Below are 16,315 nucleotides of genomic sequence, written 5' to 3' on the forward strand. Positions count from 1 at the left end.
ACTTTTCAAGGAACATGCATTTGAATGCACCCCAGTTCTATATGGAGTTGGGTGGAACGCTATGATACTAAGTAGCTGTGCAACCATCCAAATTACATGGAAACAATCTACAAGCTACGTCATCATACGTACCTCAAGGGTTTGCAACGGCAGGTAGAAGTTATCCAAATGGTCTCCTGCCTTCACCATGCTGTCAGGGTTGAACTTGATGTTCATTCTCTCCGCTCGCTTCGGCATATTGTGCAAGACAACCGAGAGATCCAATGGTCCCTAAGTCATCCATTCTAGATATGGGTCATCCATCTCTTCCTCTTCTTCATCCTCCTCCTCTCTTTACGAATCTGACAGTTTCAACTCTGAGTCCGCTGGTTTGTCTCTGCCTCCACCTCCTCTGCCTCGTGTACCAGAGTTTGATCCCAATATCACAAGGGTGTCTCATTCTCCTTGCTGGAAGACTGTAGGTTACTCTCTATCTTCAATAGCTTTTTTCAGACCTTCAAGTGTGGCAAGAACTACTTCTTCCACTAATGATACAAAGACCCCTGTGGGAGTGGCTTTTGGATTCCTTGATGAATATGGAAGATCTTGTATAACTGGGATCAGTCTGACTTATTTCGCAAACAGGCAGGTGATGGGATGGACGAAGTGAAGGTGATGATATGGAATCTCATGTTTAATCCTAGGAGGCGAGGAGTAACCAACTGTAGAGTCTTGCGTAGGTGAGAGGGAGTGTGAGTTAATGCATTGACCAGATGGTTGATGAATGAGTGTGAGAGGACGTTCAACCATATACAACTAGCAACCCTCCTTCTAGAGCCAGAAATTTTGATGGTGATGGACTTGCCAACATTCAAGGGATCACCCCGGTATAAAGTCCCAACTAGAGCTCACACCATTTGCTATGCGAGTCCCACTTGGTATGATAGCCCGGTTGCCATTATCTTAAAGATTTGACTCAAATCTTGCTTGTCAGCATAGGAGAGTGGTCTGCTTTGACTTTCAAGAAGTGAGGTTCGCGTTCCTGGTGATTGTAAGTGTCTCTTGTGTCAATGGTTCTTTCACCATAGAGGGAGAGGGTGAGAGTGAGTCCCAAGTTAGTTGCGAGAAGTCCCAACTCCGCTAGGAGCACACGACACAACAGAAAATGCATAGCTTCCAGTAGAACAGTCCACATGGATGCGACGGTCATAACACACAAGGGAAGATAACATGTATAACACTGAGCGGATTAGTCTGTGCATGTACAATGGTTGTTGTAGCAAGTTTTATGTGAAGGGTTTGTTTTATGTTCGGGAGAGTAGTCTACACAGGCAAGAGAATGTTAACAACAGATACAACACATTTTCATGAACATATATGTATTACAACAAGTGAATTAGTTCAAGTGTTAAACACAAGTTAAAGAAACATGCATTACAAGTGTTAAAGATTAGTCTTACAACATTTACAATACATGTGTGAAACTGTGTTGGCCTATGACTAGGCTTCTGAATTAAGCGAAAGTTCCAAGGCACATCGTTACACCATACATCACTAACCCCACGTGCGAGGCGTTGCAGCCACTACTTACTCCTCAAATAAAATATTATAGACTCTCAAGGCTATGTGGGAGGAGATGAGGTGAAAATTCCTTTGCATGTACAAATGAGGGGGTATTTATAGCCAAGGGTGAAACTGACCCTTGTGGTTGTTTGACTACCCTCATGATTGTTTGACTTCCATGACTTTTCGACTTTACATGACTCTTCATACAACAAGTGGTTCTCTTGGACTTCCATGTTACATTACATTGATTGGCAGTATGGCTCATGTTAGCACCTAAATCTGCCTTAGGCTGAAGATGGAAAAAATTAGGTTAACCACAAACCATGCTCAGTATCGTAGCTAGCCCTACGAGAGCAGGAGAGGTCTCTCTCCGAGTCACACTCAGCGAATGGATAAGAAAAATAGTCTGAGATGACTTACGATACGATGTTTACCTTAGGCTAGTAAGTGAAAAAGGATTTTGGTTAAAGATTTCCACGTGACTGAAAATGATGAAAAAAGAAGTCCTATTTCAGATCTGGTTGAAATAAATGAGGATACGCAGGAAAATGATGTTCCAATCTCCGAAAATGATGATAATAAACCAGATCGAGAAACAGATTGTGATGAGGAAAAACAAGTGGTTCCAGATCTCATGGAAGAGAATTGCATTCTTGAGGCTGCCTCAAAGGAAGAAGACAAAGCTACAGGCCTAACTGCCCTCATCTCATCACAACATAGCCTTCCTACCAAGTTAATCCAGTCAATTCATGAACAGCAAGAGGATATCTTTGTTCAAGTAGGTGAAAGAGTTTCTCTGGATGAATTTATGATAGGTGATAGAGATGTCATGCTTGAGTTTCAAGAATCATCCGAAGTTGCTTTTCTCATGATTGATGAATGTGATGAATGTAATGAGAATCTGGCTGTCATATCATGTCAAGATGATCAAAAATATATCCAGACTATAGCCGACCAGACCATTATGGATTCTATTTCATATTCTTCTCCATATGTTTCGTGTTTTGAAACGTTCTCTGAAGAGGAAATCTACTCATCTACTTGTTCAGAATTTTTTGAAGACCAAGAACGTGTTCTTATTTATGAAGAAAAATCAGAAGCAAGAGAAAAAGACATCTCCTCTTCTCAGCAAGAGGTGGCATTGGCAAATCTTCATGTTTTTCAAGATCCTCTGGCAAGTTTGTTGCAGTAAGCTGTGAAAGTGTTTATTGCAGTGTTTAGTGATGAAGGAGATCATGGTCAACTATGTTTTTGGATGCCTAGTGATCAGTTGGTATTGTTGACCAGCAAATCTGATAGGAAGAATCAGTCAAGAAGCCATCTTCTTGATTGGTTGCATTGGCATTTTGATATAGTTTGATCGCATATTTCCTTGTAAGAAACACGGGTGGCCAGGTACTGCCACCCAGCTTTAAGTTTTAAGTCCAGGTCTTTGCCATTTTGAGTTAGCTTGTTAGAGTCAAGTTTTTCAGTGATTTCGGTTTTCATTGAGACAGTTAAAATCAAATTTCAGTCAATAAATTGAGTCATGTTGGTTTGTCGGAATAATGGACTCCATAGCCCAATGGATGAAGGCACTGTCTTCTCTCCCAAAGATCTGCAGTTCTTGGCACCTCCACGGAGCCGCAGCTGCCATCCCTTGGAGCCAATGTTAGACTCAGTCTTGTCAGTCCTCTGTCAGAATCAAATTCACCAAGGTTCATTTCTCGTCATTTGCAGTCATCAAATTCCATTTTGGTCAAAAAGAGTCATTTTAATTCTTGAGTCGAGGGTTTTGTCTCCAGAAGTTTTCACTAATGCCTGCAGGCCAAAGAGAGTTTCAATAAGGTTTCACTTCAAGATCCATGTTATTAATAATGTTGAAGGACAGTTCTTCTTCAAAACTCTGTTTTAAAGAAGAAATTATTAAGTTCGTTCAATACATGGTTTATAAGGTTTTACAGCTCTTCAAGGGCAGCAGCTTTAGCTGCTCCCATCCCTGCAAAAGCACATATAGAGAAGAAGCCTTCAATACACTGAATAAATCACATAAAAAATTGTTCCCTGCGAGCATATCTGTTATATTCGTAAGCAGAGAAAGCTATCTGCATGAAAAGTTTGGAGACTATCAACAATCGATGCTCTCAAATCTAGTTTGTTGTATGTCATTGGTATAAAAGGAGTCGGGCCAATGATTAGCTACGGTTGTAGGTCACATCGATGTATGCGGTGGAAGCATAGTTAGAAAGTCACATTATGAAGCTATCTCCAGCGCAGCGGAAGCATGGGAAATATGTAATCAAAGGATAACGTGTTAGATCATAAGAATGGTTGGATCATTAATATTGCTCAATCATTACGGCTCACTCATTGCTGCTGTATTTTAATCCGTGAGTCAAAGGCTATGACCATGAAAGGAGTCAGACTCGTGGAGGAGCCAACATTCAACACATGATCAATGGCAAAGGTCCATTTGGTGTGAGTGGGGGAGTAGCACTATGAGCTTTATGGTTGAACCCACCTAAAGAAATCTCTTATGATGAAGATAGATCTGGATGTTGTCGTTGCCTTTCTAGAAAGCATACATAAGCTTAATTCTCCTTTCTAATAAGACGCTGCTCTGGTCATCTTCCGCCAGGATAGCATGCCAAACAAGCCTGCAAAGTTGACAAAGAGGGTCATCGTCAGTTCAAAAAGTCAGAGGAAACGAGAAATTAGAGTTTGTGTCCAAGTTGTCAAAGTGTCAAGACTCTACAACCTTATAAAGAGAATTTTCCAAAATCAAAGTCACCAAGACATTTTTATTGATTGAAGGGCCATTTGCATCCAAAAAGATCTAATTGAAGTGTTAAAGGACAAATTTTTGTTTTGGGGCCGGAATTGTGCTGACAGTCAACGCGCGGCGCATACAAAGAGTGCGTGGTGCATAAAGTGCGCACAACGCACTGGGCATCATTTGTCAGTGCATTTTTGTGTGCGCGCGGCACACTCACCAGGCGCGGCGCACTAGTTATGTTGCGCGATGCACAGGGCAGACAATCAAATTTTTTATCGTTTCTCTGCCAAAATGCAAAACGCTCTGCTCAGGGTTGTCAGGGATCCTCTTGGATCCTCTTGGCTCTTCCAAACAGATTTCCTCTCCGACGCAATATCGATAAGAGCATTTCACGCGTTCTAGAAAGGAATACTGGTGGTATGCTCTGCGGGTAACGAAGGGCCCGAGTTGGGCACAGTGGTGAACGCCGCTCCCTGGATTTCGACGGTCGCTGCAACAACGATCGACAGAGATTTGGAATCAGTCGTAATTTTGGGTAATGGGAAAATAATCAAGGGGGAAGCCATAAATTTTTCTAATCTTACCCGTTCGGTGCTGCTTCCTATTTTCAACGAAAGGGACATCAACGGAAATGTAAGCACCCCTATTGATTCAAGTAGTTGTGACTTTGGATCTTTGATTCCGGCAAAAGTAAGAGGAGCGATCACGGTATGTTCAACCGAAGACCCTACTGTCACCATGGATGCAAAGATAGAGACAACCAAGAGTGCATCGGGTAGAGGGTTGTCTCTCATCGACGATTTGTCAAGAGCTGTAGATTTCAATTCTGGCACATTTCCCTTAACTGCAGTTGACACTGAAAATGGATCATGGATTCGATCTTATATAAAATCTAAACGAAAGCTTGTAGAAACAATTCTCAGTACTGTAACAGTCTTGAATTACAAGCCCTCACCAGTCGTTGCCAAATTCTTGCCTAGGGGTCCCTCCCCAAATTACTTCAAATTCCGGATATTGGAGAGAGATGAGAAGGTTTTTCCAAAAGAAACTGAAAATTTGATTGATAAGACAGAGTTTTAGAATGATACTTCAACAAATAAAAATGACTTTGAGTTGGTAAAGGAGTTTCGAGGACTAAAGGGAAACAAAGCAATATCCAATGGAAACAAAACAAAATCTACAGATATAAGGGAGACTTATTGCAAATTTGGAAAGAACGCTCCAAATAATTCGAAACATTTTGCATGGTGGCTGCCACACTCAAGTATTTCGCTGGGCCGGAGGTTCCTCGATATGTTCTGTTCCTTATCCATAATTGTACTCGTGCCAGCCAATATATAGACCACCATCACTGGCCAAGATAAAGGAGGAATCACTTTCTTTTGGAATTGTCATTCTCATTCTCATGCATAGAGGTTGGGTGGTGTCATAATTGGCCTGGAAATGGCATGCCCGACTACCTTCAGGTCTTGTTGCAAGTGCTTTTCTTCAGGGATTTGGTTTAATTGAAATTCCTAGAAGCATTTGGAGGAATGCAAATTTGAACTACCGACAGAAATTTCTATCCCATCGAGTTGCAAAAATAGCTGTTAAACTTGATGATGCTCATCAAGAACTCTCAAATTCATTTGTGATTTCCCGGGCTACTTCAAATCAGATGTGCAAGCGAGATCCATTACGACCTTACATGAAATGTGATTGATAATATGCTGCTCCAGATGACCACAGAAGATCAGAACTTCAAACCATCAGGAGGAAGATTGGGGGAAGATGACATGGATTATGGAACTAATGAGAAATCAATGGCTGCCCTTAGGTATCAACTAAGAAGAGCTGCAGAGGAATATTACCGTTACAAAAGTGAGTACATAAGCAATGTGTGTGAGGCACTTGAGCTGGAGGATACAATTAATAAATACGAGCATGGTAGCTCCACGGAATGGCATTACATATCAAGTTTCCATCTGCCTCGCATTGGTACTTTTGGGCGATACTTGGATATGACAGAGCGGGTCTAGCGGTGTGTTCTTAAATAGTAACTTGAGAAAGTCCTGGCAGTTGTTCTGGGGTCTATGTCAACTGCTATTTTATTGGCAGAGGCCACACTATTGCCAAGTGGGGTTGATCTTTCCCTATTCTCTATCCTCATTAAAACTGTTGGTGAACAAGAGATGCTAGCGCAGGTTATAGCATTTGTTTCTCTAATGTATGTGTGCATCTGCACACATTTTCCTCTTTTCAAGCTTGGAATGTTCACTTTATATTCCTTGACACCTGGCCCTTCATTTCATAACATCTGGCGAGAGAAGTTGTTAAGTTTCTTCCCTGTAGTAATAAAAAGGGCGAAGGAAGGTGAAAAGTCAAAAAACTAAATGCCTAAATATAAAACAAAGATATCTACAACAAAGGAATAGGATCCGATTTCCTTTTTTTGACTTCAGATATGATTTGTAGCAACAATTGTCGCCTTTTTTATTGGTCATCAAGGAGTTTCAAATGAAATAATGAAATTTTGTTCTGTCTATAGAACAGATGGACGGTTCATTTCCTATCCTCGGGATTTTAGTTGTAACAACTTACTCTTTTCATCGATCTGTTTTCCCATCCTTGGGTCTTTTTATTGTATGAAAAATTATTTGTAAAGGGTTCGGAGTTTCTGAGAAGAAGTGCGGGAGGAAAAAACCCAGTGCTTCATTGTACATATTTGACAGAGAATTAATTGAATGGTACAACTCTGTCTCATGAGATGCTTGCGGTATGAATTTAGCATGTGTTTCTTCTCTTGTTTCATATGTCTCGTGTTTCCGTTTCATAGTTCATTCATAATCGTTTTCAGCTGAATGCTTTTAAAGTGAGAAAGGCAGAATCCAATTCATTGCTCTGCCTTGGGAAAGTGTTCATATTTAATGTTTTCTTCTGTTTGACAAGGATTCATCTTCTATGCCCTTGTCAACCTCTCAACAGTCCACCCACTCCACAGTATTTCAAATTTGATGTTAAATCTCTTGCCTATCTTGCCTCAGGAGATAATCTGTGTCTTTGATTTAACTTCTCTGTTCATTGTTGTTCCTTGGTCCCATACAGCCCAGAAAACCCAGCCTAAAAATCAAATATTTCTTTCATATTTATTTACTAGCCTAAAATCATTAAAATCAGTTCCCATTTTAAGTCATCTCGCACCCTATTGCTCATTTTTATCGAGATTGACTAGAGAGAGCCCTCTCCTGTCCTCGTAGGGCTAGCTACGAGGCTGAGCTTGGTTTGATGTTGCCTTGAACCTCTCCTTCCTTCAGCCTAAGGCAGATTCAAGCACTAACATAGTGGCGACCATACTGGGGAAGAAAATGGTTTGCTTGAAGATTGTTTCGCCCCAGTACATCTATCAAGCTCAGATCTGATGGTTGATGGTGAACAACGATCAAACATAAGAAGACGGCTGAAATCATTCACCTGGCGACTCCATTCACTGAAGAATCCATGCAATCAGTCCTTCATGGTGACTCCACTGCAGAGGGATCAGTAGCTTTGAGATTTATTAAGATGGATCGGATTGCAAGAAGATATGCTCCCATGAGTCGAGATCACATCCCAGGTTTTCCAAATAAAATGCCCAAGGTAGATTGGTCAAGGAATTTGCCTGTGTTCAGAAATGTGGAAGGTAATGACGCTGCTCTTCATCTGGTGAAATTTCACATTCACGTGCATACATTAAAGATCAATTTTCCTGAAGACTATTTGATGAAAATGTTTATGGCTACTCTGGAAGACAAAGCTCGATCTTGGTATGAAAGTTTGCCACCTGCTTCCATTTATTGTCTAAAGGATTTTCATTCAATATTCTTTGAGAAGTATAAAGAATCTTATCCATCATTAAATCTAGTTCATGACTGTTGAAAACATGCTTCTAATTTTATTGAAAGCCTTAAAAAATATTATGAAGATGATAATTTCATGGATGATGAGATCATGGAAGCCCTGTACGAAAATCCCTTTCAGCAGCGTAAAGACGATCATGAAAATTTGCAGCATGATCAAGATTGTAGTACGGAGGAAGATGAAAGAATTCTACATCTTGACAGTCAACATGAATTATATGAAATAGATCAGCAGGTTGAAGAGTTCCATATGGCTGAAGTTGATGAAAGAAAAAGTGTCAGTTCAGATCTGTCAATAGAAGAAGATGGCATGCAAGTAAGTTCAGTTCTAATTTCAGAATGTGATAATGTCAGGACAGCTATTTCAGTTCTAGATTCAGACTGCGATGCCCAAGAATGCCTAGTACGGAAGCCTGTGAAAGAGAAATCTGCTGCTGAAATCATCTGGGATGAAGAAGACAAAGTTTTGGATCCAAATGTTCTCAGTTCATTAGAATACAGCCTTCATGAGGAGGTAATCCAGTAAGTGTATGAAAAACAAGATCAGACCTTCATTCAATACATTCACACCACAGAAGATCAAAACATTCAGGATTTCCATTCAGTTTCCTCTTCATATGTTTCATGTGTTGAAATGTTTTTCCAAGAAGATATTTGCTCATCTACCTGTTCAGAGTTTTTTGAAGCCTAGGAGCATAGTTTTACTGAAGCACATGATGAAGGAAGATCAGAATTTGAAGCAAAGGACACCTTGTTTCTTCAGCAGGAAGAAAATCTTCATGTTCTTCAGGATCCAATGGCAGATTACTGCAGTCAGCCATGAAGGTGATTATTGTAGTATTCGGTGATGAAGGAGATCAAGGTCAATTAGTTTTTTGGATGCCTAGTTACAAGTATCTATTGTTGACCAGAAGATCTGATTAGGAGAATCAATCAAGGAGGCATCTACTTGATTGGTTGCGTTGGAAGACACATTACACATGATTGTACATATTGCATTAGTACGCAGGTGGCTGTCATCTTGATTTGAAACCCTCGAATCTTGATGGACTGCTGCCATTGAACAAGCTTTGTAAATACTTGGTTTAGTTAAGTCAGTCATGAGTCATTTCCTTTTGCATAGAGTCAAGTTTTTTAGTCATTTCAGTTTGCATTGAGTCAGTTTGAGTCAAGTTTTAGTCAATAAATTGAGTCATGTTGGTTTGTCGGAATAATGGACTCCATAGCCCAATGGACGAAGGCACTGTCTGCTCACCCAAAGATCTGTAGTTTTTGGCACCTCCAAGGAGCTGCCATCCCTATTGGAGCCAATGTTAGTGTCATTCTTTATAACCTTCCTCCAGTGATCAAACATGCTCTTACAAAGTGATTTTAATGTGTCAAGGTCAAATTTTGTCATTTCAGTGAGTCTTCAAGCAAAATTTGGTCACTAGGCATTGGGTCTAGGGTTTGATTTTACCCTTGTCAAAGTTGTACAAATATCAGTCCATGTCACGGTTCAGCTGAGTGTACCATCATCCAGAGAGTTTTCATTATCATTTCAATTCCCACTGGGTCATTTTACACCTTGTTCATGCCTCAGTTGTGCCTAGGTAAGGTCATTTCTCTCTCCTAGGGTTTTGAAGGCAATTTCTCTTGGATAGCCAAATCATCGGAAAAACTTGTATCCTGATGTTCATACACCTTCCCTTATCCTTAAAGTACCTTATCAAACACTTCCCATCACTGAGATTCCCAAATTCCTCATTTTCGCGGAAACCCTAGTTTCTTGCTACAACCTAGCAGTTTTCTAGGTTGGGCCTGTGTTTTGCCTTTTTGGACCCCTTCCCCTCACTCAATTTCCGATATTCCACTTTCCCTTACTTCATTACATCCCTCCCTACCTCCCAAAATTCCCTCAAGAATTTAGAAGCTCCCTATCCCGTTCATTTCACTTCATTTCGACAAATCTCTTCTTCCACACATCGGGGTAAGTTTCACTCAAATGATGTTTCTGATCAAGGAAAGATGCATTTCGAAAAACGGAGAGAGGTTTTTGTCCAAGACAAGCCAAGGAAGAAAAACCTCCTTCACTATTTACACAGGTGTCATGGTTTTGAAGAAATGTCAAAACTACAATTGCCTCGGGAGAATTAATGCACCTTTGAAGTGACCTTGGGAAAATCAAGTTTTCTCCTATCTCAGTTGGCCAAATGACTTTCTCTATGAGTCAAATGATAACTAGATTCAAATATATTTCCAATTATATATCATGAGCTCAATTTGGAGTTGAGGAAGGCATTCAAAAGTTGACTGTAACAGCACTCTGCCTTGAGGCAGCCTCACTGGGAACCTTTTGACCAGTCTTGGGAGATTTGACTTTTGACATGACAAATGAACTCCAAATTGCAAAATTCCCATTGGGTTGGAAAGTAGACTCAAAGAAATTTCCAACTAGCTATCCTACACCCAATTGGACACCGGGAAGGCCTCCAAAAGTCACCTGGAAAAGAGCGTGATGCATAGAGGGAGCGCGGCGCACTGGGAGAGGTTTTCCAATGTAAAATTTACACTGGCGCAACGCACACAAAGAGCGCGGTGCACAGGGAAAAAGGGGCCTGAAATTGTGCCAAATTGCCTCAAATTTCTTTTGAAGCCCATCAAATTGCAAGGTAGGCCTTATGACACCTCTTGTCCATCAAATTTGTCAATGATATGGTGTTTATGAGATGTTTAAATGTCACCCAAAAGCATAAGGTCGACCATGAAAAAATCACCAAGAAAACGATGGCTGGGGTTGCAAAAATGTGAGGATGCCACCAAGGTTCTACTCCCCTCCCTTTGTCCCCTCACTCCTCATCACTCTCACCCCCATTCCATCATGTCTCCTAAGAAAACCCCCTAAAAACGCCACTAAGACCCTACCCCTGGTTTTCCAAGCAAATTGGTGTACAGTGCGCGGCGCACACACAAGGTGGCGCGGCGCACTCAGGGCGTGCGGCACATTGGGAGCCCACCCACAGTGTTAATTTTACACTGCCGCGGCGCATACCCGGCGGCGCGACGCACAGGCCTGTGAGCCTAAAAAACCACCAAATCGTCCAAATTTTTATGTATGGCCCTCAAATTTGGAGAAGTGGCCCTAATACCTTCATCATTGACATTTAATTCAAAGAGAAACATGATTTTGGTGACCATAAATCAAATGCAATTTTTTTTTAAAAAGCAAACAAACATGACACAAAAAGGGTCAAAAAAAAGCTAGAGTTTTGCTACAGTGACCTTATTGCTAAAGCATGCTCTTACCCTACCCTTATCAAACTAATTCCCCTGTAGCACTTTCCCTAATAATCACCCTAGCTCCACTATGATCATATTCATTTGTTCCCCCTATCCCTACCTCAATAATATCCAAACCCTATCCCATCAAAACTATACCCAAAATACTCCTAAATCCCTGATAACTTTCTCCTCTTAAATCCCTATTCCCCTTTCATCATTCCCCTCCTAACACTCCCTATTTTATTGTCCCCTTGGTGACAGATTCTCAGGGCAACCACCAGTTTCATTGGATTCAGAGGGCAGCAAAGGAAAACTCAGGGTACACACAGCAGTAATGGCATCAGGAATTTCATCAGATTATGAGGGGGATACCCACAGTGACACAGCTTCAGGAGAAAGATGCTAAGATCAAAGAGCTTAGGGACAATGTTTCTAAGGCCAATTTCATGGTTTGATTCCTAGAGTAGGATAATAAGCAATTGAAGGTGATTCAGATGAGCATCAAGAGCAAGTGACAAGGAAGAATCCAAAGACTAGAGGACTCAAAAGGGAACTTCAGCAACAAAGGGAGTAGATGTCTTCAGTTGACCTAATTGCAGGAGAAATCAATGAAAATAGGGAGTTGTGGCTTGACAAAGTAAATTTCCATTTAAACAATCTTCTTAAGAAGGCCAAAAGAGACAACAAATTTCAAAGACATATGGCTACTCATTGCTACACAAGGAATCAGGTCTCCAAAGTCAAAATCAAGCAGTTGAAGAAAATACTCCAGGAAACCCTAATCAGGCAAAAAGAGAAGGTTAAGTTGGATTTGCTTGCTGATGCTTCCCTCAAAGCAATATAGGACACGGACATGCTTAGGAACATGAAAAACCACTATTGGGCACAGAACAAGGTTTGCAAGGCACAAATAAGGAATTTGAAGGCAAACCTAAGGAAGGCATCAAAAAGTCAAAAGAGGTAAAAAGAGCATGATTGACTCCGGAATTTGGCTGAGGCAATACTTGGCCAACCATAACACTTAATGAAGAATCTATAGACCAAATTTCAAGAAATTTGGAGCACATTTTTGCATTTTGAAATTTTTTGGTCAAAAAACAGTGTTTTTCTCCCTGTGTGTCACACACCCCGCGCGGCGCTAAAATTATAGAGCTCCAAATGAGGAATGGCTTACATATTTGGATTTTTCATTGAAAATTACGTCTATTGGTGTCTGGGAAAGAAATTTTGATAAGTTTTGGGTCTCCTAAAGGTAAAAAAACACCCAAAAATGGCCTCTCTGCCACTTTTTGGACACACGGAAAGCAGTCTTGGGAGAATGAATATTTGGAGGGGAAAATGAGCACCAAATTTAGAAATTCTAGTGGGGTTAGAAAGTAGACAGGCCAAGCTTTCCAACAAGCCCACTTGGGAAGATTTTGGACACCTGAAAGTGCCCCAAAACAGGCCCCAAAGTAGTGCGACGCACAGAGAAAAGCGCACGACGCACAGAGGAAATTTTGCCCAGTTTGCTCCCGTTTCGCGAAATTTTGGATCGTGACTTCTCCAAGTGGGCCCAGTCATCCACTCTTTTGTTTTTTGACACAAAATGTGGCTTTTAAAGAGTTTTCTCCCCAGTTGGGCATCTATCCAAGTGGCGAAGAATGCAAAGGGTCACCACAGCCAAATGTCATGCTTGAGAGCGCTGCACCTGTAGCTGATGGTTGGCTCTCCATCTCCATTTCGAAATGACTTGAGTAACTGCCCAACCCCTGGGTGCTCCATCTCTTCTCTACACTTTCTATATATTGTATGTATTTCATTTTCAAAGGGTTGGCTGGCTTGTAACTTCTGAGAGACTGTGGGAAAGAAACTTTGTTTCTGCACTGTGTATTTTTGACAGAGAGTTTAATGAAAAGCAACGGCTCTGTTTCATGATATTCTTGTGGTTGTGAGTGTAGAAAATGTGTTCTTATGTTCCATATGTATCTTGTTATGTTTCATAATTCATTTCATGTTTCATTTCAGTGAAATTTTCTAAGTGAGATTAGGTAGAATTCAATTTATATTGCTCTGCCTATGGGAAAATTTCATGTGCAGTGTTATTCTTCTGTTGAAAAGGATTCATGTGACCATGCCCTTTTCACTATCTTTGGCGATCTTTCCATTCCACTCCACCTTAAGTTAAAATTGTTGTGCTTCTCGCCTACCTTGCCTCATGGAATAATCTATGCCTTCATTCTCAATTCTCTGTTCTTTGCTAAGCGCCAGTCCCATATACATATCAGAAGTTTAGTCACTTCGAAAATCTTTTCCAAAATCCTTTTTCACTTACTAGCCTAAGGTAAATATCGCATTGTAAATCATATCAGACCATTTTTCCTATCCATTCGCTGAGCGTGACTCGGAGAGAGCCCTCTCCTGCTCTGGTAGGGCTAGCTACCAGACTGAGCGTGGTTTGTGGTTACCCTAATTTTTGCCTTCTTCAGCCTAAGGCAGGTTTAGGTGCTAACAACTCACACTAGAGATGTGGACGACATGGCTCATGACATGAATCGACATGACAATGTTGGTACATTCGAGCTACTGGGTGATGGATGTCCTCATGGTGTGTCACAACTTCACTTCCACATGGAAAAGTGCACGGAGTCTTCGATGGTCATTGGTTCACTTGATGTTGCATTGACACATTGCTCCTTGCTTGTATGTTGGTAATCTTGACATGTTTGTCCGCTCATGAAAGGTGAATGTTTGTATGTCCGTTTGCGAACACATCTTGCATGTTCACTCATTCATCTGTCCGCGAACACATATTTGAATGATCATCCATTCGCGAGCACATCTCTTTGCATGCATCATCTAGTTGTCTGTTGGTTAACCTGTTCTTTTGCATGTGCTCCCTTCGTTCATCCCATCCATCGTCATGCCATGTTTGTTTGTGTACCTATATCTACAGTCACTCATGACGAGACGACATCAAATCAAAAAACCCCCTAGTCTACCATGACGCATGATCATTTCAAATGCAGGTAACTAGGAGAGGAGACAAGGTTGTGAGCTGGGATGGAGGCTTCAGGCACTATTGATGAAAACTACGCAACAGTAGTGAAGATGGGAAATCTAGATCGATAGTGACTATCCATAGGGTTCGGCTCAGCTAGAGGACAAAACTATGCAATTTTTGGGAGGAATAGTTTCGGCTGCAGGAAGGCTGGGCAAACAAAATCTGCGTAATTTCCTAAACGAGAAGGCAGTGAGAGCTTGGCAGCAAAAATTGCTTAATTCCTTAGGGGAACTGGTAGTCAGATGTTAGGTCACTAGTAGCAAAAACTGTGCAATTCCTGAGGGGAACTAGCAGTCATCTGCTAGGAGCTTGGCAGCAAAGACTGCGCAATTCCTAAAGGGAAATGGCAATCTGTTGTTGGAGCTTGGCAGCAAAAACTACACAATTCGTGATGGAAATTATCAGTCAACTGCTGGGAACTAATGGTGGGAAAACCTATGCTAATGCTAGGAGCCTGTCTGTTGGTCACCTCTACGCAATTTCGGACATGAGCGGAATGATGGGTAACAAAGTACTTGCTCATGAAAACTGTGCAATTTTCTGGGTGGGTAGTCAATTGATTGTCAGGAGAGATGGTTCGAAAAACTGCACAATTTTATAAGGGAGATGGGACGGGCATTACGTGTCTATCCGACCTGTCTACACAATTTTCTCAGTCAGAGAAGCAGGAAAGGTCTGCAGCATCTACACAATTTTTTAGGGGAGTCAGTCCCAGGGTGGCTACTGAGACAAACTCTCCAGTTGACCAGCATGAAGGCTGATTGATTTTCTTGCGGACAATGTGACTTGAAATGGCTTGCTTAGTGCTTCTTTGTTGTTCTAGGTGACAATTGATCACGTTGATGACGGGGTGATTGTCTGACTGTTAGAGGGGGATTTGGTTGTTAGAACTTCAGAAAAAGTGACTAAGTGTGTGAACGATTGAAAGATGCATATGTGATCTTGCAAGCACACACTTACATGACTTGACAACAAGATGACTCAAACCATCGAGACACCCATGCTCAACGTGATTGACCGACGGTGTAAGCGACAATCACAAAACTTGTGATTGATCATTAGTCAATTGTGACAATGCTTGCGTGAGAGTGTATGTGAGTGTGACAAATGTTTGACATAGTGAACAAAATAAGTACACACGAAGTGAAGACCTTGAGTATGACAAGAACATAGTCGCAAGAATGATATTGACATCAACATGAAATTTTTTTGGGTGAAATGATCAAGCGAGGTGGGTGCAAAGACTCACATGAGCTCATGGAGTGAACCCAAGTGTGTGCAGTCATCAAGTGAAACTCTCAAGGGAGGCTCTGAAATTGGGTGCAGGCCAAAATTTTGGAGGGTGGTTGTATCCATTACAATAGGAAGACATGGCTATACCTACTCAAAATTAAAGATGAATTATTTCATAAGTTCAAGGAGTTTAAGGTTGAGGTAGAAATCCTAATCGAAAAGAAGATAAAGACTCTAAGGTCTGACAATGGTGTGGAATACACCTCTAAAGAGCTTATTGCATATTGTAAGGATGCAAGTATTAAGAGGGAGCTCATTATTCCCTACTATCCCGAAAAAAATGGATTGGCTGAAAGGAAGAATAGGTCAATCGAAGAAGGCATTAGAACTATGCTCTTTGATTAAGATCTATCGAAGTTCTTATGGGGTGAAACAAAGATGACTACCATGTACGTTCAAAATAGAAGTCCTCATAGGAGTCTTGATAATACTACACCTAAGGAAGTATTCATAGGAAGGAAGTCGAGTGTGGATCATTTCTACATATTTGGAATTCCAACATATGTCCATATTCCAAAATATAAGTGCAAGAAGTTGGACTCG

General features: G+C 41.1%; 1 pseudogene; it reads left to right on the forward strand.

The window, feature by feature from the left end:
- The first annotated feature begins 5,544 nt into the window (after window positions 1–5,544).
- On the forward strand, window positions 5,545–6,672 carry LOC149221704 (uncharacterized; annotated as a pseudogene).
- Window positions 6,673–16,315: the final 9,643 nt, after the last annotated feature.

The sequence above is a fragment of the Pinus tabuliformis genome, chromosome Q, assembly GCF_031772625.1.
Source record: "Pinus tabuliformis cultivar Carrire ecotype Pingquan chromosome Q, CPIR1, whole genome shotgun sequence".
NCBI lineage: Eukaryota > Viridiplantae > Streptophyta > Pinopsida > Pinales > Pinaceae > Pinus > Pinus tabuliformis.